General features: G+C 34.7%; 1 protein-coding gene across 4 annotated transcripts in view; it reads right to left on the reverse strand.

Moving 5' to 3' along the window:
* DACH1 (dachshund family transcription factor 1) overlaps positions 1-25,003 on the reverse strand; it is a gene marked incomplete at both ends in the record, with an annotated part of 356,233 nt that overhangs the window by 121,442 nt on the left and 209,788 nt on the right. The gene's annotated exons all lie outside the window — the stretch shown is intronic.

Raw genomic sequence — 25,003 nt, forward strand, 5'->3', positions numbered from 1 at the left:
GCAAACCAGTTTTCTGAGATATATAAAGGGCAGAAAATAATTGATAAGAATACTTGTATAAGATCTCTGTGTTACTGCTTTATCATTAAAAACAAATAAAATTGTGCAAGTAGTGTCTGTCTCATACTGCTGATATTTTAAAAATAGCATTATTACCACTTCTGAGATCACAAAATATTTGGGAGAAAAACTGCTATCACATAGGGAAATTATAAGTTTCCCAATAATTCTCTGGAATGCTCTAGTTCTACTATGGATAAGCATTCTTTTTTTTTTTTCTCTTCTCTGCAAAGCTTTGCCTTGTTATTTTACGCTTAGATAATCATGCTTATGCTCTTAAACAGACCATGAGCAATCCAGCCTGATAATTGAAAATTTTTCTAATTTTATCTAACATAGTGGGTTTATGGGTGTGGAATTCGCAGTTCTGCTATTGCAACTACAAATAGGTATAGAAACAAATTATGAAGAAAAAAAAAATAAAAAAAGACCACTTCTTTGATATATGTTTTCTCACAGAAACACAGAAGTTATGAGAACCTTAGAAATCACATATAGTTTCTTTCTTGCATGCAATAGATTCAAACTCAAAAGAAAAAGAAGTTTTTGGCCTCCAACATGTTGAGTGCTTCATTTACAGTCTTAGTTTTATTACACAGGTTTTTCTTGGACATGAGAGAGAAATGCTAACCACAGTTTGCACTGCAAGCCAGACTTGTTGCCACTTTACTGCACTTACAACATTTGTCTTCTGATAAATAAAAATTGCAGACAAATTACAAAAAAGTAATTCTGTGTAAGAAGATGGAATTCTACAAGCTGAATATCAGAGTACCTATACTTAATCATGAATCACAAAAAATTGAATTTATATAGAGTAGCAAGTGAAATAATTTTTAAAGTGGCACTGAATCCCATGGAATATATATTTCATACTTTATACTAATCCTTCATTATTTCACCAAAGAGATCAACACAGGAAAAGCTTTTTTACAATTCAACGGAATGAATAATGAAACTGTCCAGTGCAAGTGAAAGCTCAGCAGCTCAGTCATAGGCTGTGTGACATTTACCCAAAAATAGATTTTCCATTTGTCTCCTTCCACAAATACCTAACTTATTTCATTTCATAGATGATATACAGTTTATTAGGATGGTTATATGATCCTGTATGATAAGAGTACAGGTACCCACTCGAAGTAAAGTTTTTATGACATAACTACTAATATGCTATAAGAAGTCAACCAAAATAAGCAGATAAAAAAGTTGTTTATCTTATTCAACATGATAAAAAATATTTAGTGAACATTTTGATTACAGCTGTACGTACTTATTTGTAGATTTTTTTCCCCACTCATTACTTTATCCAACATTATATATTTTCAACAAACAGAACGAAAGAAAATAGAGGGAATACAATATATCGCATATTCATTTGGTAATTTGCATTCCTTCTTTTCTTTATTTTAATAAATAATTATTTCAAATGACCAAAAAAGGTTTAACTGAAAGGGAAAAACACTTCATATTTTCAGGAAACCTAAGCACAGGTGCTGGTCCTACTACTAAAGATCCATTTAAGTTAGAAATTGCCCAGTAAATATACATAAGTATAAAATGTATACAAATAGATAAAGTCCGCGATGTAAGAAACATGCTTCCTAATGTCTTCTGTAAACAGAAAGTTAAATGCAATCGGTTTGAGAAGACTTTGCCCCACCTCATTCTGGAGTGTTACAACACAGGGAAATAAAAAACAGAGATGAAAGATGCATTGGGCTTGAAGGACAAACAGGCCTCTCGCAAGCCTCTCTAAGGACAGTGTTGTGCTCTTAAGAGATACAAGGCCAGAGAAGCCGACGTTTTTCAGGCAGTAACATTTTCTGGTGATTTAAAAATAAAATTTGCTGAATTAAACGGGAATAATTCAATTTTCCACGGAAATGCTGCACAAACGCCTTATAATACATCGTCTCTACAAGATTGGGGCACAGAGCACTTTCTTAAACATTATTATTCAGACTTTCACTCATTGATTTTTCAGTCATTTTCCTAGAAAATGAATGACTTGCTAGAAAGCAAGGCTAAATGATCCACAATCAGCCTTTACTCATAAACAGATTAATATCTTCTCCAGACTCCAGTAAATATAACAGTGAGGTCTCACAGCAATTATATATCGTTCTGCTTCCTGTGAAAATAACCAAAACTGGGCTGCATGAAAACCCACCAGCTGCAACATGTTTCAGATGCTCTCTGGAGCACGTGGCAGTGTTTCCCTTCCAGAAAAATTTGCCTTTGCCCTAGTGATGTGCAGGGCTGCCTGTAGTCTGCTTCAGGAATAGGGCTTCCCTGATTCATGCCATCTCTTTCACACACCACACAACTACCACACAGATGCCAGAAGCCTGCACAAGTTCTGAGGCTCACAAAGAAACTGCCTCCTCCTCCTTTGGTAAGCAGGAGCTAACAGTTTGGGAACTGTCTTTCTTCTATGTTGGATGTGCTGCTTTAGTCTATCCACTATGGTATAACCTTCATTTTTTAGTTCTTATAAAGCATCTTCTGTAAGTTTACAGCATGGAAGCTCTCACACTTCAGAAGAATCCAATGAGAATTAAAAACAGAAAAAGAAAAATGCCCTTTTTATAACTTTTAGGTAGTGAACTTCACAGCTTCAATATTATTTAAAGGCACACAGACATGCACAAAGCCGTGTGCTGTGTGTCTGCCATTATTTGTATCTACATCTGTGTACCATTATTTGTATGCACACACAGGCACAAACCACACATGTAAATACATAAAGGATGCAACAAAATGTCAGCATGAAATTCACTAATAAATATCCTCCTTTTATTTGTATACAGAGTATGCACTCCAAGCAGCACTGGTGCCAGTATACTCAGTCTAGCAAACAAAACCAGATCATGAATCATACTGAGTCCATTGCTATTTAACACATATACTATGCAGTGTTTGCCACAAAACATGTAATTATTACAACTGTCATTCAGTATCTCATTATCCCACTGTAAGTTCACAGTGCCTTTTTTCCATTTTCTGCATTTCTGAGTCCCAAAACAGAAAGAAGGAAATCATTACTCAAGAATTCACGTGTCCTGAATCTTCTGGACTGCCAAAACTCTTCCTGCACCCAATGTACTCTTTTCTCAGGATGGCAATGACAGAAGTGACAGGTATGACTCATATAAATAGTAGTAGCAGTAGTAGTAGTGATAATATGTGATACTTAGACCAGATGCACAGTCCTAACCCTAGAAGGCTTACACTGAGAAGATACTATAACAATCTGTGGGTATAATTACATCTCACAATTTGTGCAGCTTACGTAAAAATGATCATTTTTTCTTTGGAATTTAGTTTACCAGTACTCTCCTACTTTGTGATAAACTGGTACCCTACCTCATTCAATATTGCTACTGTGTTTCTTGATGAAGCCTTACAACTATGAATAAAGCCAAATCTTAATGCAAAGGAGCTAAACTATGAAACTGGATTTAAGAAGGAATATGAAAATGACATATGTTATCGTATTTCTTAAAAGCTTTACTGGAATTTCACTAATGTTTTGTAATTATTTTTAATTACTTTTTCTACTTTTATTTCACTTTTGAAATGGAAAGAAATCACATTTGTTAAGTTATTAAAAACAAATAATTTACTTTTCTTTATTCCAGAAGGTATCTGGATCACTGTTATCAATAGTTATCTCTAATGATAAAAAAGTTTCACCTACTGTGGAAGAGACAAAAGAGCCAAGCCAGTGTTTGAACTTGATTTACATTTATGCCCATTACATCTATTACAAATAAAGATGGTAGGCTTTTCTAGTGCTTAAGAAAAAGACTTAAGTAACTCCCTGCTTCCTTTTCCTAGTTGCATCAATCCCTCTGAACTACCATAGTTCAGCTGGTCAAGAGGGGAGAAAAGGTGCATAACACTAGACAGAGTATGGAAGGAATATGAGTATATGTAGGAAACATATTAAAAGTACTTTTTCCTCATCCTGCCTAGTCTTGATTAGTTATAATATTCTTCAGTCAGAATTGTGGGTATTGACAAAGATAACCTGCTGTCGCAAGCCTTCTGCTTTCTAGACCAAAGTATAAATGGTGGCTATCACACTGTAATGAGGTGGATGCTTGCCTTTAAAGACCATCATTAGATGCCTTCTCACATGTGTTCAGTCCTCTGTCTACTAGATGAAGAAAGATGTTTATCCCAGAGTTTTTGCCCAGCATTTAACATTGTCAAGCTCAGCTTAAGATAGTAGTGGATCATCTTTCATCCAAAGTTTCTCAAAACCATATTAAAAAAAAGATCCAAAAATACAATGGATTCCACTGTTGTGAACAAGTAGCTGAAAGTTGCTTGTGGTTGTTCTACTGCACTGGAGCTGCCCGTATGTTTTACTGCATACGAGCATTCATTAAGGATCATTATTGACTACTGAAGTCTGTACTGTTAATTTTTAGCTACCTTATGTCAGATAAGATGGATCTAGATGTAAATCTTTGTGCACTTTTTTTCTTCAATGCACAATGCTTGTTGTGCAACACACAAAATAAAACAAAACAAAAACAAACAACAACAACAAAAAGCAAAAAAAGACCAAACTTTAACTTCTACTATGACTGTTTTCACAGTATTATGTAAAGAACCATGATGGTCTCTCTTCAAAAGGAGGTGAGTTCAGTTCTTTGTTATACTATTAAGAACAGGTTCCCAGGTCTACACCTTGCTAAAAGCATCAAAGAAAGCAGACTCAAAAATATCTCCTAAGCATTGCTTAGGGACAGAGACCTTTTTCTTGTGAGATGTAGTCCACATACGCATGTCCAAAGAGAAAAAATCATACATAATGTGTTGTCAAAATTGTTATTATTCTTCTAAGAAAATACAAGTGAACGGACACTTTGTAACACATGCCATTGAAGTAAAGAAGAACAGCCATGTTAATTTTAGATTATAGTTATGTTGGGCACAGACCTTGAAGTTAAATATTAGACAAGAGCCAGAGGATTCCTTGATACTCAAAGAAAAAAACTGCAAAAATTGTGGCTGTTTTTCTAAATTATTTTAAAGTAACTTTATTATTATTATTGTTGTTGTTGTTGCTGAGGATTATTGAGTCTTTAAAATCAATTTGACCAGTTTTCCCAAGAACTTTGTTTTCATAGACAATGCTGAGTTCCTGACAAAAATCAACATAATGAATACTGGTTTTCAATGAAAGCTGAGTTCTGCTCACTTTAAACTCAACACAAGTAGCGAGTCATTAATACGTAAAAAGCCCTCTTAGAAATCACATTGTAGGAAGAAAAAAAAAAAATTGTCTAAAAGACATTAGGATAACTTGAAGTCATCTTCCTAGAAATGGAATAAAAGGTAGTAGACACTCTGTACCTGACACACAAACTGTGCATAGAGCTTAACATTCTCTGCAAGATGTTGGATATTTAATTTCACAATCATATTCTGTAGCAGGAAATGATGCACACATCATTTTTAAATATCGTTCACTTTAAAAGACTGAAGTCCCATTGCCACTGAAGTCAGTGAGATTTGAATAAGGCCCAAATTTCATTCCCGCTTCATTGATGCTCCAGTCTGAGTGTGGCTGAGTTCAAAGACTCAAGTTCTACTTCAAACTAGTGTAGAGGCATCAAGAGATGTACACATGCTATAAATTGGCTGTAAAGCTTATTATCTTGTGGTTAATCTATGAAGCGCTAAAATATGTTATTTATATGAGAAATATGGTAACAGACTATTATTTGTCCTTTAAAGTGATACACAAACAAAGGAAGTTTAAAAATCAAGACTCCCCTTAGATTCCAGAGGGATTTCTGTGCAGCCTTCAGGACTGATATTGTGTTAAATTGTTAGTATGATTTTTCAAGCAGATTAGTCTGAACATAATGCTTTGAAAAATTTAAAAAGAAGAACGGATAGCAAAATGTCATTTCTTTCATAGCTACAAAATGCAAACTCCAAGTGTTTTAACCTAATGAATAAATGAGTTTGTCCTTTATGTATAAAATATAGTTTGTGTTTGTTGCACAAGTTTTTTAATAATAGATGAATTTTAGGTTTGCTTCAACATATTCAATAAAGTGTGATTAATTTGGTTTTTCAAAAATGCAAACTAGACATTACTATATTACTCTGTAAAATGCACAGCTTGCAACATTATTGTCTCTGTGGGATCTTAAATTGAATTGTAAAATGTGTCTTATTTCCAGTTTGATTTATGTAAGAAATTTCAGTGTATAATGCTCTTTTTGAAGTTTCGGTGCTTTCTGCAAAGAAACAACACATAACTAAAAATTATGACACAGTTTATTATAAATCACAGCAAAGTTCTATCATTACATAATATTCCCCCTAAAAACCATATACTGATGTCACATACTATGCTCAATTCAGTGAATTAACTTTTTTCTGAAGTTTCATATTATGACAGATTGCATAACACATTTTTGACACGTTCTATGATTTTATAGCGATATTCTAAGTCATTACTAAATCTCTTATTCTCTAAAAAAGCTTTCCTGTGCCCTGAGAATTAATCTATGATACCATTTAACTTGGCTTTTTGAAGTAAATATCACTAGATAAAAAGCCAGCTGGTTCTGAATAATGGGATACTTGAATGAATGTATTAGTGTTTGAAAATGAGAGTACAAATCCTTTAAAAAGATTAATTTCCATAAGAAAGATAGCTCACAGATCTACAAAAGAATAAATTCAAAACATAATAAACTGGCAGAAAGAGAGGTAGATTAAAGTAAAGGCAGCAGCACCTTGTTATTGCAGCTGTTGTATAGCAGTGTTTCTGTATCAATTACAACATTTGGTAGGTGTGGGCAGACTCTTCGGTTTCACTATAAAGCTCAAGTCTGGAATACAGAGTACACCCTATGTAATAACTTGAGTGATGAATTTTTTTTCTTAACAGGACATAACTTTTGTTTGTAATCAAGTCTCTGGGAAGAGTTACAAAGACGCTTCTGACTTTAATGTGAAAAGCTAACATCAGTTTTGTTTATTATTAAAGATTTGGATATGAATTTATCTTTATCATGGAAAGAGCCTGCCTTTATCACAGCACACAAATGCTGACATCAGCATGTAAACTGACTTTTGTTGTCCTATGGACTTTATTTTCAATATCCTGTTTCAAAATATGTTTCCTTGAACAGGTCTAGAATTCTGCTCACACAATTACTCTGGCCAAACATTAATGAAAACAAAGTTTGCTGATGCCAATAAGTACTGTGGATTTGCATAAAACATTCTAAGGCTAAGGGAATTAAATCATGTTGGGCCAAACTTTAATGTATGTGAGTTGTTGGTTTTTTTTGCTGTTTTTATTTGACTTGTTTTTGTTTTCTGGGGAGGAAAGATAGTTCTGATCCAGATTCCAAAAGCTCCACACAAAGTTCATCTCTGGGATGTGCAAAAGTCAGATCGATCTACGTAACCTGGTCTGGACAATAATGTAAGTTTTTCATGAAACATAGAATCCTTGAAGGCATCCTATTAATAAAATCTAGGGCATTTTATCTGTCAACAACAAAAAATGAACTCTCTTCTGTGTTAAAAGTCATCAAGCACTAAATATGCCAACAGCAACACAATTCAGAGCACAAAAGTTTTGAATTCCAGTACTTACTGCAGAACTGCTAGAGAGCAGATTTAATGGGAGACCTATGAGTCTGGACCATACCCAGACAGATACAAGTTTCTATACAAGCTTAACAGGCACCTGAAATACAGTGGTAGAGATTTATATTTAGCCAGTTTAGACTGATTTTTCAAGTGACCAGATTGCAGTGCCACCTTGATAAATTTTGACTCCTTTGAAGTTGCAACAGGAATCCTTGATTTTCCTCCTTTTTTTTTTTTTTTTTTTTGTTCCTTTTTCATGTCAGTTCAGTGTACTTTGGTTTATATCATCTCATATATTTTGAGATTTGTTACATATATGTCATACATTTTACAATAAATGAAAGTTTTCTTTTTCATATTTTCCCATTTTGGAAACTCATCACAGTTGGAACAGAAGTACATCCTGAAATATCAATTTTTCATATGCAACTGATATTGAAGTGTTCCTAACATGTAATGTCTTTATACTGTAACAGAGATAGTGATGCAGACTAGAAGTGAATTCTTATATGAATGGCAATCAACACAGTAATTACAGAATGGTGTGATAGTGAAATAGTAAGTTATCTGATCAAAAAGATACCTGATTCAAAATGATGGAGTTAATAAACAGGCCCTGACATTTGAAACAAAGTTATGTACGACAGAACTTGTCACCCCAAACCTTATCTATGCAAAGAGTATACTGCATGGTCATCAGACTGCAGTGAGGAGAATTTTTATACCATGATAACTCATTGATATTCTTCCACAAGCCTACTTCTCATCTGAGGTATTCTCAGATAAATATTGTACTGAACATGCCAGTACATATAACACATTCACTAAAGATAGTTACATCATACAAGCTTTCTGTACTATGCAGGGCATTCTACTCAGTTATGCTTTCAAGCATAGAAAAGCTTGTTTTTGTGCGTGCTGAAGATAATGACAAACATCAGTCAGGGAAGCACCAAGTCAAAAGACTAGAATTAGATCTCTGCAACAGCTGCGGTGACTCATATGGAAGATCATACTTACTTCCATTATTTTAATTTGCTAAGTCAAATAAACTGCCAAACTCCCTTGTATGCTTTGAGAACTTTGCGGACCTCCACACAGAAACGAGCTTTCAGTGATTAGGAATAATTTAAACCAAGTAACTGAAACTGAAAACAAATCAGTATGCCAAAATTAAGGCAAATATCTATTGCAAGGCAACTGAAAAGAGTTTAGATGTTACAAATAATTCCTCTTACAATTCAGTGATATTTACTGTGATTCTATGAGTCTTTGTAGTCTTTGTTAAAGCTGGCTACAAAATGTTTACAGCAGTTTTCTGAAAGCAACTCCAGATTCCTTTTTAATCATACTACTTCAGGAAAGCTGCTTTTAGTTAAAACACAAAAATTGTAGTTACAAGGTTTCTGCAAACATAACTGCCATTCCATTAAGGAAATGGCACAGCAAACAGTAAATAGTGGCCTCAAGGGAAATGTAAGTATTGATTTTATTACTATGTTGGTTGGATTGTATTTGCAATTGTCAACTCTAATTTTAGCTTGTGCATTAAGTATCCGTATAATAGCTTAAGGAAAAAGCAAATATTAATTAGAATATATTGATGATGTTTTTATGTCTTAGATTTAGTACTTACCAAGCATATATTGTGATAAAATACAAATCTACTTTTTGCTTGTAAACGTAGCTAATAAATGAATACATAGAAACGATAATTACATGGATTACACGATACTTTTTGTGTATCATGTCATCTGCTGGATGCAATTACTTAAAATTAAAATTACCATGTAGTACAAAGATATTTATTATTGCATCCGGCTATGTTATTGCACATAAAATGAAGTCACTATTCAAATACAACATGATCAAAGCACGGATTGATTGTGTTCTTCATCCTGTCAATTGCTTTTTGATAAGTCAGATTCTTACTTGCCATACAGCAAACTGCTACCAACAGAAACCACAGCAGAATGGGTTTTATTTTCAAGTTCCACCAAAGATAATGCAACCTTTTTTTCTGCTCTTTAATTTAAAACAGTACCTTCATAAACCCAAACTTCTTATATACTGTCGTTTGTTTCTGGTAATATTCACATGTACTTAGCTAGCAGAATAGATTCATGACTTACATTTGTATTGAACTGAGAAAGAAAATACCAGCAGACATACAATTACCTACTAGAATGTAAAGATGTAGTGGCTTTCTCATCAAAGTTTTGCCATCTTGATATATGAAAAGGCTGTAACTATGTGGTGACTGCAACTTCAAGCAATGTAAGACTGATTTGACAATACTCAGAAAAAGAATTTCCAGGCCATACGTACTCCACATTTTAAACCATGTCACTTGTACAAAAAGTGGCACTTCAGAAAAAAATCTATTCCTGATAAATTTCTTGTTTAATGTGTTAAATTTCTAAAGCAGCTAAAAATAATTGCTTATGTGATCTACAGTGTTGCCAACTCCTCCAGTTTTATCACCAGTCCTGATGTCATTCATACAAAATCTCTGCTTCAGAAGACATACGAGTATGTGTTAATTTTAGCATCTCAGTTAAAGGAGAGTCCCCCAGCTCCCTCCAGCTGTGTGCTGTAGTATCTGAAATTGAGTGGGGGCTTTGTGGCCAAGCGAGTGCCTGGGGTTGTGGGTCTCCTTCCTAGGTGGGGCCACATTTCCAGCTGTGCTTGGGACCTGGTAAACACAGACAAGGGTAAATGCCCTGGCTTGGAGCTGTCATACCTGAGCACCCTGCTTAATGTTGTTGCAAAACTTTATCTTAAACCTTGAGAAAACAGCAGACTAAGAGCACTGTAGTGTGAAAACATTAAATTTCAGTCAGGTGGCCTGCAACTGTTCTGTTCCTGCACTGTGCTACTTCCTTTTCTTTATACGCATGTGCTGACTGCTGCGATATTTAAGGGCTTTTGAAAGGCTGCTTCTATTTCCTGCCAAACAGCAGGAAAAAAAGAAAGGGAGGCCCTGCTGAATTTTTCTTGCCCATCTCCAAACACTCATACAACGAGGGGCGTGTAGAGGGAGAGTTCTTGCTTTGTGCAAAGTGGACAGGGCACATCCAAGTCTCAGTGGACTCTTCTGTTTTCTCACACCCAGAGTGAGCCAAACTTGAAAGATACCTCCAGCACTTTGCTTTCCACAAGGCACAGCCTCCAGAAGAACTGTTCTGGGAGCTGGGCAAGCAGAGATTCTCCGTAAATTTTCCTCTGCATTTCACATAACCTAACTTCCCCTGCAGAAGATGGTAGGTGAATAAATAGAGGTCTGTTTTGTTTGACATGTATCAATGCATGCAGCTGTATAAAAGTTCAAGGTTCACATTTGTTATGCATGTATTTATACCTTCTTTCCTCTCAGGGGACATCAAGATCTTAATCAAAAGTCTCAGTAACACTTAGGTGGTGCAGAGTGGATTGTTTGTGGGTCACCTGATGAAAGCAAATTTCTCTATTCATGATTGCTAAAATGTATGTCTATTGTTCTTGATGAGTTGCTATTTATTTTATCCACAACACTATAAGTTTAAAATAAATACAGCAATGCACAAATTAAATATTAAATCTACAGCACAGTCTTTAACTTACAAACAGGCACATTTCTCTAACATAGTACAGACAGGCTTCCACAAAATAAGTTCAAAAGGTCTGAGAGAAAAATAAAACACAGACTACTCAATGTTGTATATAAGAGTGCAGTAAGCTCTGGTCAAACTATTTTTTTTTTGCATAGGATTTTCCTCAAGGAAATTTAATATGCTTATGTAACAATATGCAATAACAGTGCTGCATAGATAGGCATGGCAATGTGGCTGAAATGGTTTATTTCAATATTATATCAATAGCATTTCTTATTTAAAACAGTTGTTGAAATGATGACATTAGATGATTACTTGAAAGCATTAGGAAAGAAATTGTTTCTGTTATTATTGTCTAACAAGATCACTGTATTGCATCACTTAACAGGTCTGCGAAGGCAGGCATTAGAAAGAAAACTCACTGCTTTTACTACAAACCTCATTGTGTATTAAGCAAGCAAAATGATGTTACTTCATGTTTCCTCTAAAACATTTAAGCAATAATAACTGTATTCCGTTCCTCAAAGGAAAATTTACTGTGCTTATGTTTCATTATGCTAGATGTCATTAACAGCATTTCTTCCTCCTAAAAAGCTGAATTACTATGGGAGAATCTGCAATATCCTTTGTTTTTTTCAAAATTGGATAGAAACATTTTAAAAGAGACAACTATTTTCCATTTACTGTAACAAGAAGAAAGGAAGGTAAATTCCAGTGTTGTTTGATACGGAGAACAAAATAAGAAACAAACATGCATTATATGCTATTGAAGTGGTGTAAACAACGTCACTGACAGTGTTAGATAGGGTAAATGCTTTATTTTAAAACACTCAGGCATAGAAGTCTTTTACTCTCAGTAAAATCACTGTTGTGGTGATGGGGAATGCATTGCCACTAAAAGCTCCAAATCGTTCCCTTGTAGATTCTGCTGAAAGATCAGAGCTGATCTTTCACAGTCACATAGAGAAATCTACATTCTCCCTTCACTAGCACAACTTTTTGCCTGAATAAGATAATGTTGATGAGACTTCCAGTTTTATCCTAGGGAAACAGGGATATATTCCTGGAAGGAACTCAAATTAAAGAAAGGGTTTAAGTTTAAATGAGAGGGTTAAAGCATTCCAAAATACACACCACTTGAATAATAGAGATTTGGAGTGCATTAAGTAAATAGTTGTTGGTGACCATATTCTGTTGTAAGCAAGCTGTTTAGAAGAGTGCTTCATGCTGAATTTTAGAACCACTAGTAAATAAAAGATCAGAAACTGTGTGTATATGCATGTGTGTGTGTTGGGGGGGGTGGGTTGTGGAGGTATCTACCATTTGATTAACGTAGGGTCCTAGAAGGAAGTTTAAAAGTAATACAAACCCCAATCTCTGTTTTATGGAGGAAAAAATTCTGCATATTATCATATGAAACTAATAATTTCAGCACATAAACAGACTACTCTTAACAGAGATATACGTGAACAGGTAAGAGTCATAAGTGCTGATACACAAATCTTCTGAAAGAAACTCTGAATTTCTGTCTTGTGAATACGCTTACCATCTCACAGATGGCAGCCCAGGAGGGGAAACGATTTCTACAGGCTCACCACCCACCGGTAGGGGAAGGGAGGGAGCAGACAGTGAGGCCAGTTTTGACCCTACCCCCTAGAATACCAGACAGAATAGCTTCAAGTCACAATTTCCGTCTTAGCCTGCTCCCAGGGCAGCATGCAATTATATACTGCAACTGGCTTAGGGCAGGCTGAGTCTACAATTAATTCCTTGACCTTGCTGAGACTAACAGTGTGAGTAAGGTGAATGTGACATATCTTTTTCTCAAAATTCTCAACTGTTTCATGCAACTAATTCAACAAAAATTGTTTCACATCTTAAAAAACAAAGCGAAACAGAAAGTGAAAAAGGAGTTGCCTGCAAACTCAACAAAAAGGTCAAAATGATGTTTTTAACTCAAAGTTTCTAAAGCTTTATTGATAAAACGATTATAAATATATATATCTCTTTATTTCTACTTTCCATTAAAGAGCATAACACAGTTTTCTCCTTTGTGTAAAAGGTTTATTAGTTATATCTGTTTTACAATACTCAGGGAAGTTCAATTAAGATCATAGACAATTATCCATGATAAAGCTCATGGCAGAAACTGTAGATTGAATAAATGCTGACACGGGTGCATTAAAGCACATGCCACTCACATAGCATCAGGTACAGCTACCCCTTAGGTCTAAAGATTCAAATACTCCTTTCAGCACTTTGGCACATCTCAAGTAATTAGAAGCCATCTGCTGAAATCTTCTATGTTCAGTCTCAAACAGCCATCTTGAAATGGTTGGGGCTTTATGTCATGCTAGAGGGCATACCTTTCCCTCCATACTGAAGTTGAAAGAGGCTTCAGACAGTGAGTAAGAATGAGATCATGCAGAGAAAAAAACACTGCTAGGAGTTTGACCTAGATTGTCCAATTAATTGTCAGTGAGTTAAAACAATGCAAATTCATTGAACAAATAAATATAAATCCTGTAAATTAAAGATGAAGTGTACGTCAGTTTGGGATTCAATCATAAATTAAATACTCCTAATAGCCAATTAAAATAGAATATCAGGAACGAGTCAGGCACGGAGAGATGGCTAAGTTAACCATAGAACTAGCAGAATATGTTTCGACTCATCTTGTAGTTGAGATGTAACATACACCTACTGCATACAATTAATGGGCACAGAAATAAAAGGACAAAATCAAGAAGTCAGAGTTGGTATCCATGAATGCAGTGGGATAGAAGACCTTTTAAGGTCCCTTCCAACTCAAATGATTCTATGATTCTATGGAAGAATTTGCAGAGCAACATTAAAATACCACTGCAAACCAGACCCACGTGAAAAGTAACTTTTCTAATCTTCTGGATGGAGAAGTCACAGAAATGGGGCTGGAAACTGTTCTTTAACACCTGTGTTTCAACAGTAATAGCAAAGCCTGATTATTATTCACTATTTAAAAGGTCACTTTATAAGACAGGTATAGGCATAAGGAATAAAACAGATCATGGCGGTATACATGAAATGACTAAAAATACTGGCAGCAAAGCCTGCTTTGACTGTGTTATCAGTTCAGTGATTTTTTTTCTGTAAGATGTATAGAATACGATAATGGTATTTATTTAGATTGAAAGGGAATACACCATAAATCATAATCCCGAATTATAAAGTTGAAGAACATTTCTGAGTGCACAATATTAATGGAGATCAAAAAGGCAAATAACCCATATGTAATACATGATCAGTGAGAAGTAACCTCCAGAACTTCCATGTAAATCAGTTAGTTATATGGCACACTGGGTCAAGGTTTTGTGAAGCAACTTCTCAAAACCATAAAAATCACTTGTTGGAACAGCTGAGTCCACAGTGCCTGTGATGAGAAGATGTTTTTTAGTATTCCTAAGTTATTCAAGATGTTCCTTTGGATGGTAGCTATAGCTACATACAAGCATAACAAAGTTATTTAGAATGCTCACATAAGGAAAGTATCACAATGTGGCCCTAAAAAAGCACATAATGAAGTCTGTGACTTAACTTCATTTCAAGGGGCAAATGAGTAGTGTCAGTCTCATAAAGCCTAGATTTTTCTCTATGCCACCCCTGCTACAGTCAGAGGAACACTGAAAAGCAAAGTCAAAGCACTGCCTGGACATGAAACAATGTATGATTAAAAAATGAAAATACTATTGAAATTATTTTAACTGTGGATGAAGCACATTTATCACTTATGAAATAAGAAAGGACAATAATGATATAAATACTGTTTTGGAAATCCACATAGCAATTTATTTGAATATGACTGAGTGCAAAGTGCTCAGAAATACAGAACATTTTAAGAATAATTGGTGAATTTTGTAAACGGCTATTGGGTTAAATTCACTTCTTACAACATAATTTGTGATTATAAATAATTGTCAAATTAATCAAAACTTAATACAACTGTCCGTAGTCCTGTCTTCATGCAGATTTGCTCAAGTATACCTCAATACAAATCATGCAGGCACATTACTCTTTACCTGTTCACGGTAAATCTCTTAATTATACAGATTCCTCCAAAAAGTTCATCTTCACATACTCAAATCACTACAGCCATATCCCAGTTGTGTCTGTAATATAAGTACTTTTGGCTAAAGTAACAACAAAACCCATCTATCTGGCACCTCAAATTTAAGCAATATCACAATATTATTTGGTGAAGCCATTAATATATCTGTCACTTCTCAAAAGAACACAAAACCATAACTATTAAGTTCTGTAACTAAAAGTGAACTAATCATATGTACAAGGGGGTTTCTCTGATAGTTCGTATCTGCTGCTTATAATCATAAATGTACGCAGCTAAGCCCTGGCTGAATCTTATCCAGATCTCCCATACTGTCCATACTGCATAAACATAGCCTTCCCCATTGATAATGGCCTGGAAGAAGCACAAAGCAAATCACAGAGTTGATCACAGAGAAGACAAAGATGTTAAACTCTCACAACTGCCCTGGTTTATAAGGTACAAACATTATATCCAAAATAAGGAGCCACTAAGTTGAGCTCACTAGCTGGAGGTCTAAGGCAGGAATCCCCAAAAGACATGCCTTCAAAAGGCAAATGGGATCAGATCTATCATTACGCTCATGGATCAAAGTCCCAAAAAAGCACAAACACACACACAGTGTCTCAGTAATTCGGTCAGTAGCTTAAACTGCTATAAAGGAAAAGCTAAAGATCTGCTAAAATTGCCTTTACTCTGAAGTTCTGTAATTAAAAGTGAAATCAAATAAAGAAACAAGCAGATGTTGGTTTTATTTCTGTATGTTGATTTTATTAAGTAAACATTTCCCCCTCCCCTTCCCCCAAGACATCCTTTGCTTTCATTTATTTGCTATGCTTCCTATTATTTTCTTTTCCTACTAAACAATTGTAATCTTCAACAGTACAATGAGGTAATTTATGTCTAAATTCTTGTCACATTTGGGATTTTTTCATTATGTATTTTGTAACTGTTGTAGCTGATTTATAACTTTTGTCTCAGATGTAAAATTGAAGTGGAATATAACCTTTTTTACTCTACTCTGATTAACACCTGTAAGAACACAAGAGATATACAAAAAATAATCTATTTAATTTTTTTTTTCATAAAAGAAAAAAATTCTCTAATTACTTTGTTTTAGTAAGCTACTGAAGATCTCCCCTGATAGGAATTAAACTAGCACCCAGTTGGTGCTTTATTATCTCTTCAACAAAACGATTTATTGCTTGTAGTCTGAAAGTAAAAGAGGAGGAAAATTACATTTTCTGTACCAATAACAGTAGCCCTATCAGTTCCTCTGAACTATTCTTTGAAGCTGACAATGAACAATACAGTAATGACACCAGAAATAGTTAACTCTAACAAAGCTGCTTATACAAAATCTGTGACAACTGAGATCATTGTACCTCATCATGATTTAACCTTAGATACTAAATCTTATGTTTCTTACCTCAGCATGACTTGTTGTAATGTTCAAATTTAAATTTATTTCCTACTCTACAGTGTGGATGTAACTGAATATTTTTAATTTTTTGAAGGTTTCGAGCAAATAAAGTTTAATTAAGTAGGAACAGGTAAAATACATTTTAAAATGTCAGGAAGAGAGAGCTGCAAATCCTTTATGTGCGTATGTAAGCTATAAATAATAAACTAATTTTTAGATGAGTTATTTTTTACTTCAATGAGAATTTAATGCTTTGTTTTTATACACTGATTAAAAAGGCAAGAAGAGAAACCCAGAAATAGAGTTGAAAACAGGCAGAGGAAATTTCTATCAACCTGTATAACTAAAACCAAATCTGAAAGATGCATACATATGTAAGCATGGTGCATTAAAAAAGAAAAGAGGTGTCAAAAGTGAGAAGGCACTGCAAATATAGTAAGTTATTTTATTTCCAAACTTGCAGCCCATTTGTAGAACAACAACATCCTTCAGTGCAGAGCAGAAGATGGTTCCCTCCAGCAGTGAAGACAGTAGAATATGCTGAATGGGAAAGTCAAGTACAGCTCTTCCCCTATGCTCTTCAGCAATTCCAAGGAAACTGGAGTAGAAAACAATTACAACACATTCATGATGAATATTTTATCCAGAAGAATATTTTTGTAAAGTTTGCTGGGCTGTCTCTTGTGGTGAACTATTAAACAACTGGCATTTCTTTTGATATGGATAAGCTGATTGTAAAGTTTCTGATACTCTGTCATAAGACAGACAAAGAAGGGAGAACACATAATGATCATAAAAGATACTTGTTGGTACAAACTTGAGATGTATCTCCATCATGGACAAGATATGATCAGTCATGCATATTGCTAGAAAAATCTTTTATGCCAAGTTATAACCATCATGTTTTTCTACAGCCTCATTATAAAATGGATTTACTTAGGGATAAAACAGTGGCTAGCACTACTTTAAATAGATGACACATAATCAAAATATCGATTAGTAGCTATACCAATCACAGTGTTAATTCTGGACATCAAAGACAGGAAAATCTTAAAAGGAGCATTCATACATGTGCACACTGAGCTCAGCAAGACATTCTGAAACGTTACGATTGGTTTTAGAATACATGCCTTTTTACCAACTCATTAGTGGTTCCCTAAGACAGGAAGACTTCATTGCCCAGGCAACCACAAGCACAGGAAACCTATTCAGCTACCTGCACATAAGAATCTGGTATTATTTCAGGCGTGCTCTGATACCTTAGTCCTCACTGAACTTGTAAATAAGACACAGCACCTCACTGCATGTGATCTCCGCCATACTGAAGTGTAAGCTAAGCTGGAAGTCAAGCAGGATGCCTTAGGGCATCCCAAATGGTATAAGGCACCTGTACATAGGCAACTGAATCAAGATGCTGTCTTTCTTGCTAGAAGCACATTCATAATGGTGAATTGTCAGGCAGTGATCTGCATAATGCTTACTCCAAAAGTTTTATCTCTTGTAATATTTAGATAATCTTTGTAGCGTTGTCCAGAAAAGTGTGGTTTATCCTCTGCAGTTTTAAACTAAAAAAAAATCATAGCTTAGTCTATAATTGCTTACTCATTCAAACTTGAAATAATTAAAGATATTTAAATGCACATAGCCTAGAATGAAGTTTCTATTTTTAATAGACCTTTATTTTTAGTAAAACTAGGTAAAGTTAAAAAAGGAACATTGTATTACTCGGGATACAAGAAAATGGACTATACTCAAGTATAATTTTAACGTTATGTCCTATTGTGAGTTGACCTTCTATTCTCCTTAACCCTTTTTTTTCATCAAAGCCACCTACATTCACTTTGCCTTCTGTTTCTCTAATCTGCAATTATTTATGTTTTCTTCATGCTGCTCTATCCACCATGGGAACAAAATTGTATTTGGTGAAATACAGAGCTAATTATACCATGAACCCAACAACAAAAAGGCAGAGCAGATGTTACTTCAGACATGCTAACAGTCCCTATGCTTAATGCACACATAGTAAAGAACTGAACAGTATTTGAAAATGTGATGGGTTTAAACATGTGGAAAGAAATTAGCACAAAACTCAAATAGAATGACATACTTAATAGGCTCTAAAACATTTATTCAGTGGTGGTATTCAGTATCAATTTTACAGGAATTCAGTGCATATGTGAGGCTATTTGTGGGGTCAAATATAGCACATTACATAATGATGCTCAATTTCTTCTGATCTCAGTTCCCAGTTTTTTCAGTATACCTTCTCCTCATGCATCAGAACCTCCAGTTCTAGCACAAAATTTGTCCATTTCTTTATCCATGTGAACATTTTCCAAAAATAAAACAAAAACTAGATCTAAGAATAAATGTATAGGCAAACATTTTTTTTCTAGCATTCTCTTTCTGAAATCAATACAAGAGCTGCAGAGCGAAACTTAACAACAGAGAAAAATATCTGACACTAATTAGAAACACAGGTTGTTCCTTTTTGTTTTAACTTAGCTTTTGTGTTTATTTGAAATACAGGAACAGTAAGGATGACTGCACACCAGTCTTCAAGCCCATGGTCCTGTGAAATTTAATAGAACAAGTGAGGCTTAAAAATGCAACTGTAGATAGAGATGATATAAGTGCAGACTTTCAATACTCCTAAGTGCCAATCAACCTACCAGGCACCTCTCAAGAATAACTGGGAGACAGCTTGGTATTTATTATAAAGGATTTACTAGGATTAGAGTGTGATCTCTCAGCAACCTACATCATAGTCTCTGCAAGTAGGAGAACACCATGATCACAATTTTCCCCTCCCTTGCTACAAAACTTCTGCAAGACTGTTTCTTCTCATTCTCTACTGCAAACTCCAAAATGGAAATTGAACCTATAGATCCTGGAACTCAAATAGAATTGGATTCATATGTTCTCTCCTAAATCTTCACCTTTATCACTGAGTAGAAGAATCAAACAAGTAGGAGGCGATTTAGGATAACCAGTAAACCTTTATGACAAGTTTAACTCTTGTAATTAGAACTATTTTGCATACACAATACAATTACAGTTTGCTATGTCAAAGTTTGCTGTCTCACCTCACTGAAGAGGAGTCTAATGGCTCCTCTGAGTTGCTAAACCACTCTATAACAAAAGCAAAACAAACTTCATTCAGTAAATACATAGTACTCCTTTGTACAGATATAAAAGTAGCAGGACATCAGTCAAGCTTCTGTATAAAAATTGAGACTAATATCACAGAATTCAGCAAAAATAAATTTGAATTATTAGCTGCTGGAGCACAAATTACATAATTGTGATAAATCACTTTTCACTAATGTGAAACATCTAATCAGAAAGGGTACCTTCCCCTCAAAAACGCTGATGATTGCCACAAATCTAATTGAACTCTACTAGAGATTTTAAAAAAAAAAAAATAGTTAAAAAGATGTGGTCATTTTAATTCAACTTCAAATTGATAGATGCCTGACTAAAGATTTACAATTCACCATTTACAAATGTTGAGAAACATATCTCTAATAAGACATATATCTGATAACATACAATTTCACAGAACTGGTTAAAAATCATGCGTAATAAACTAATCACAGTGCTCTAGAAAGGAACATGTCTTTAACAGCAATCTTCACAGTATGAAATCAACAGAGCTTATGACATGTGGCTGAATAACCTAAAATTGTAGAATTAAAAATAATTATTGATAAAAGATAAGACATAAAACCTCCCTAGCTGTTTGAATCAAAGAATATCAGGGGATGGAATGAATGTTGAATTTATGTTGTGGAAAATTGGTCCCAAGTTGGTTTTACACTTCATCAGAAAGCACTTTTGTCTTGTATGCAAACAGTTAATGAAGCATACCAAAACTGCAACTTTTTTGCTAGCGCTAGTGTAGTAAGATTCGCAGCGTATTCCATAGTTTGCAGAATATTTAAAGAAAAACATTATAGACTTTTCATTTAGTCTTTTTTGTTTGTTTGCTTGTTATAATGTAGAAACCTATAATTTTAAATGAGATCTCTTGCATTTTCAAGTGCCATTACACATAGCCTTGTATAGCCCATATATAAAACCTGCAGTACAGCCTTTCATATCTGAAGCATTCAATTTTTTTCCTTTACAGGGTATTTTCAGAAAAAAAATAAAATGAATGAATATCTGATGTCCTAATAAATTTTAAGAATACTGGATACATGACTGGATTTAAAATTTTATTGTTAATTTTTTTTTTTCCTTAATTTTGTTTTTTCTCATGCACTTTGAAACAAGAAATTATTCCAAGTGTATCACAGTCCTAACTTCATAGCTTTTGGGTAGAAAATGGGTAGCATAACCTCTTGTATATCAAAACTGAAAAACTGAAATAAACATACAGAATGGGAAACATTTGGCTTCAGAAGACTCCATTTCACGCTGAAGTTTTATGACTTGCATATCAAGAATTTGTCTACAGGATTATATCCGAGTATGGCAAATTGCTGTATTATCTCAACAGTACACAGTGTAATGATTAACTTTGGAAAATTAGTGGGGCCTATGTAGCTGAACAAATGATTTGCAAACTCCAGTCAATCACCACATCAAAAAGGAATTCACTATTGCAAAGAAAAGTTGGATTAACGTTCCACCTAAAAAGCCTAGAAGTGGTACAATGCAGGAACTGAATATACTTATTTACTTAAGGATCATAAAAGCTGTTTTATCTGTGTCCAGTCTATATCACGTGTTTTGGTAAAGAAAACCCCATGGGTATACCAACATAGTAAAGGCTTCATACAAATATAGGTTATACTGAATGCCTGGACTTAAGAAAATGAGCATAAACTGTCTTTTGTCACACACTCTCATCAAATAGGCCTATTAATAAAGAGAAAATACTACAAAATTGGGCGGGCCTTGCCATGTAAATTACCTGACATTAAAATTATGTGAGAAGAGAGTACAGAGAGTCGCAGATCAACAAGACAGGCTGAGGTGTATTTCAACAAACACTGGAGAAAACAAAATTATTAACATAATAAATGGTTTTGGCATTCCATTTACAGTTAGCACTGAGAAAGTACATAACATTTTAAGTAACAACCATCAGATGAAGTTTTAAGGTCTGTTTCTATCCTTGGGTGGCAATGAACTAGTTTTGAGGTAGCCAGATTAAATACATAATAGATGTAAAACACCTTTCCTAACAGTTTTCTAGTAGAATTTGCACATTTCCATATGACAACTGACATTTAGCTTCTTAGTTTATATTTTTATTATTTTTCCTGCCATAATATGCTGATATAAATCATCCTATTAGGCTTCTGATAAACTTGCTTATATTTTTAATACAAATTCATGTTATTTCATTTTGAGCAAAACTTACACATTCATCTGAGGTTCTCCAAAGGTAGCAAGCCCAGAAGGGTAAAACCTTCCATTCCTATGAAATGTTTGGTAAAGCGTAATTTTACAGCAAGCTACTTATAGCATAGGCAACTGTACTTATATTTGAATTTGTATAGTGAACTTGTTGGACCTCATTAGCTAAAAAAGCTTGGCTTGATTAATGTTTTAAATCTTTCCAGAAAGCTCAGATGCAGAAAGAAAATGGAAGTAATTCAGGAAACACTACTCACTCCCTCCCAGTCTACACTGAGGAACTGCTTCCGCCTGGTGCTAAGGGACATCATGCTGATGGTGGTGCTGTCTTTCAGATGAGATGTAAAACTGAGTTCTGACAACTTGCAGTCATTAAATATCCCATGGCACTTTTCACAGGAGTACATGTGTTAACCCATATGTCCTGGCTATATTCCAAATGCATAATTGCATTCTGCCTACCTAAATTCCCTATGCAGCTTCAGTAGCATGCAGTACTATTTATTCTCTTTCTCTTCTCTCTCCAACACTGCTCTTTAGCTCCTTTGCACAGGTACAAGGAAAGCCACAGACACACCACAATCCTTCACCTTTAGCTGGCTGACACAAAAGGATCCAAGGTGCCTTAGATGTACAGCACGATGCGCAGGAAGAAAAAGGGTGCCCGGAGTTCAAGGAAAAAATACTAGGTGGGGTATCACCTAAACTAAACAGTACAGAAGTAATAAGGACAAGAAAATCTCATAACTGTTATCCTCCTCTATCTGAGATTTCAGTACTCAGCAGTTTTGAAAAATACATCCATTCCTTTAGCTTGCGCAGTCCCAGACTTTCGTGGACTTGTAAATGGACTGGCAAGCTTTTTAAGATTGCACTCTGGGGCTTAAATACTTAGGTTAACCTTAAACTTCACATAAATTCCACTCTTGGAGACAACCATCTACTCTGCTAAGCTGAAAACAAGGAGTCATTTCAAAGTCCGTTTCTGTATTTTACATTTTAAGTTGAGTGTGTAGAAACACTGATAAAACATGAACATGCCCTAGATGAGACTCCTGATCATCCCAATTACTAAACCACACAATCATTCTTTCTTTTCTCATTAATTGTGTTCTCACTTCTTCATAGTGCTCCTGGTACAGAAGGAGTGAAAAAGACAGAGAGAACTCAGACCAGTTACCACACCGCCAATTAACAACAAAGATGAGCAAGAAAATTTTGCTGTATTCATATTAGTCGTATTTCTTCAGTGATGCTCTAGGCTACTATTTTTGAGCTTACATCACCTGATCATTTGCTGAAACTTCTAGTGGCTCTGTGCTTTGTGCCCAGTGCCATACACTTTTAGAAAGAGTATATACTGAATCCAGCCTTAAAGACCAGTGACCTTGTCTTTAGGCTCTACTTTGTGCAGTCAAAATGGAAACAATTTGGGAAAGATAAAATTCTTCCTGCCAGTTCTTAATGCTGATGAAATCGAATTATTTTGGGTTTTTCAGGATTAAAAAAATAAATAAAAATAGAACTGAGCTTTCCCTCTGGGTTTTCTATGCTTAACTTGTTAGTAGAACTTAGATTTTTGTCCTCTTCAGATCCAGGTCTGAAAGGGATCTGTCCAAATGTACTTTTTGGTATAGGACATACAACTCAGTTGTAAAGTATTTATACCAAGATACACTTAACTGAAATTTTCAGTTTATATGATCAATTGCCTCCTTTACTATAGTAAAAAAAAAATAGGCTAGTCAGCTGTCCATAATGACTTATGTATTCCTTGGTACTAATTTTCTATCTATCCCTTTCTAAGCCCCAGACTCATAACTTCAGCATCTCGTGAAGTTAAATGATTTAAACACGATTGAAATCTTTTTTTTTTTTTTTTTTTTTTTTTTCCAATCATCACCATTACATTCCTATCATAAAAGCAATACAATCAATGATGCAGAAGAACTGAAGAACTGCAATAACTTTCTGCTTCTGGTAAAACCATCTGTAGTCTTACTCTTACCATTAATCATAAACTATATTCTATTGCATGCAGAATGGATCAAACACATTTTCAGGGAGGAGTCTTAAATCTTGTAGCCAGAATTGCTGGTAACACATAGCAAGTGGCAGAGTTAAGTGAGAGATCCCACCTTCACATGAGGTTCATCTTTACTCACATCTTTATTCTTCTGAATGAACCTGCTGTCGACTTTCTTCACTATTAAACTCACTGTACCTTGAGCTTTTTGTACTCTTCAAGGAGGACATATACTCAGGTTATATTGATAAGCTCTCAGAAAGTAAAAGAAGACCAAAACAACCTCCACATACTCAGTGAGCACAACTGCATGAAATAAATGCAGGTCTGATGGATGTTGAATTAATGTCAATGACATTTTGTAATATATGACCCTGATTCTCCTTTCACTTATGCTGCTGTAAATCTAACAAGAAAAACACTCCTTGGATTTTCATAAACTTACTCTGCTCAAAAGCTGAAACAGCTAAGAAAGAAGCAAATGTTCTTTATTTAAATATTGATTGTGCACTTAGGAAATTAAAATAGTAGCATGCATATACTGAAAATAAAGATGAGTTTTCATATGTATTAACTTCTGCCAGCTTATAGGCTTAGAGAGAATTCTAACTAGCTCGTCTAAAATGAAAACATGAATATTTCTAACAAAAGGGTTTTGTACTTGAGGGGATTAAAGGTCAGAAAGTACCTCAGAAGCCTTTGGAATATCCTGCATAGAAACAGGTTATTTTTAAAAAATAATTAAAAAAGCCCTTTAATATAGAACAACAGACTGTTAAACTTACAATCCCCTTTCTTCTTCTCCCTCTGAC

The sequence above is a fragment of the Tetrao urogallus genome (genome assembly GCF_951394365.1).
Source record: "Tetrao urogallus genome assembly, chromosome: 1".
In the NCBI taxonomy this organism is placed as follows: domain Eukaryota; kingdom Metazoa; phylum Chordata; class Aves; order Galliformes; family Phasianidae; genus Tetrao; species Tetrao urogallus.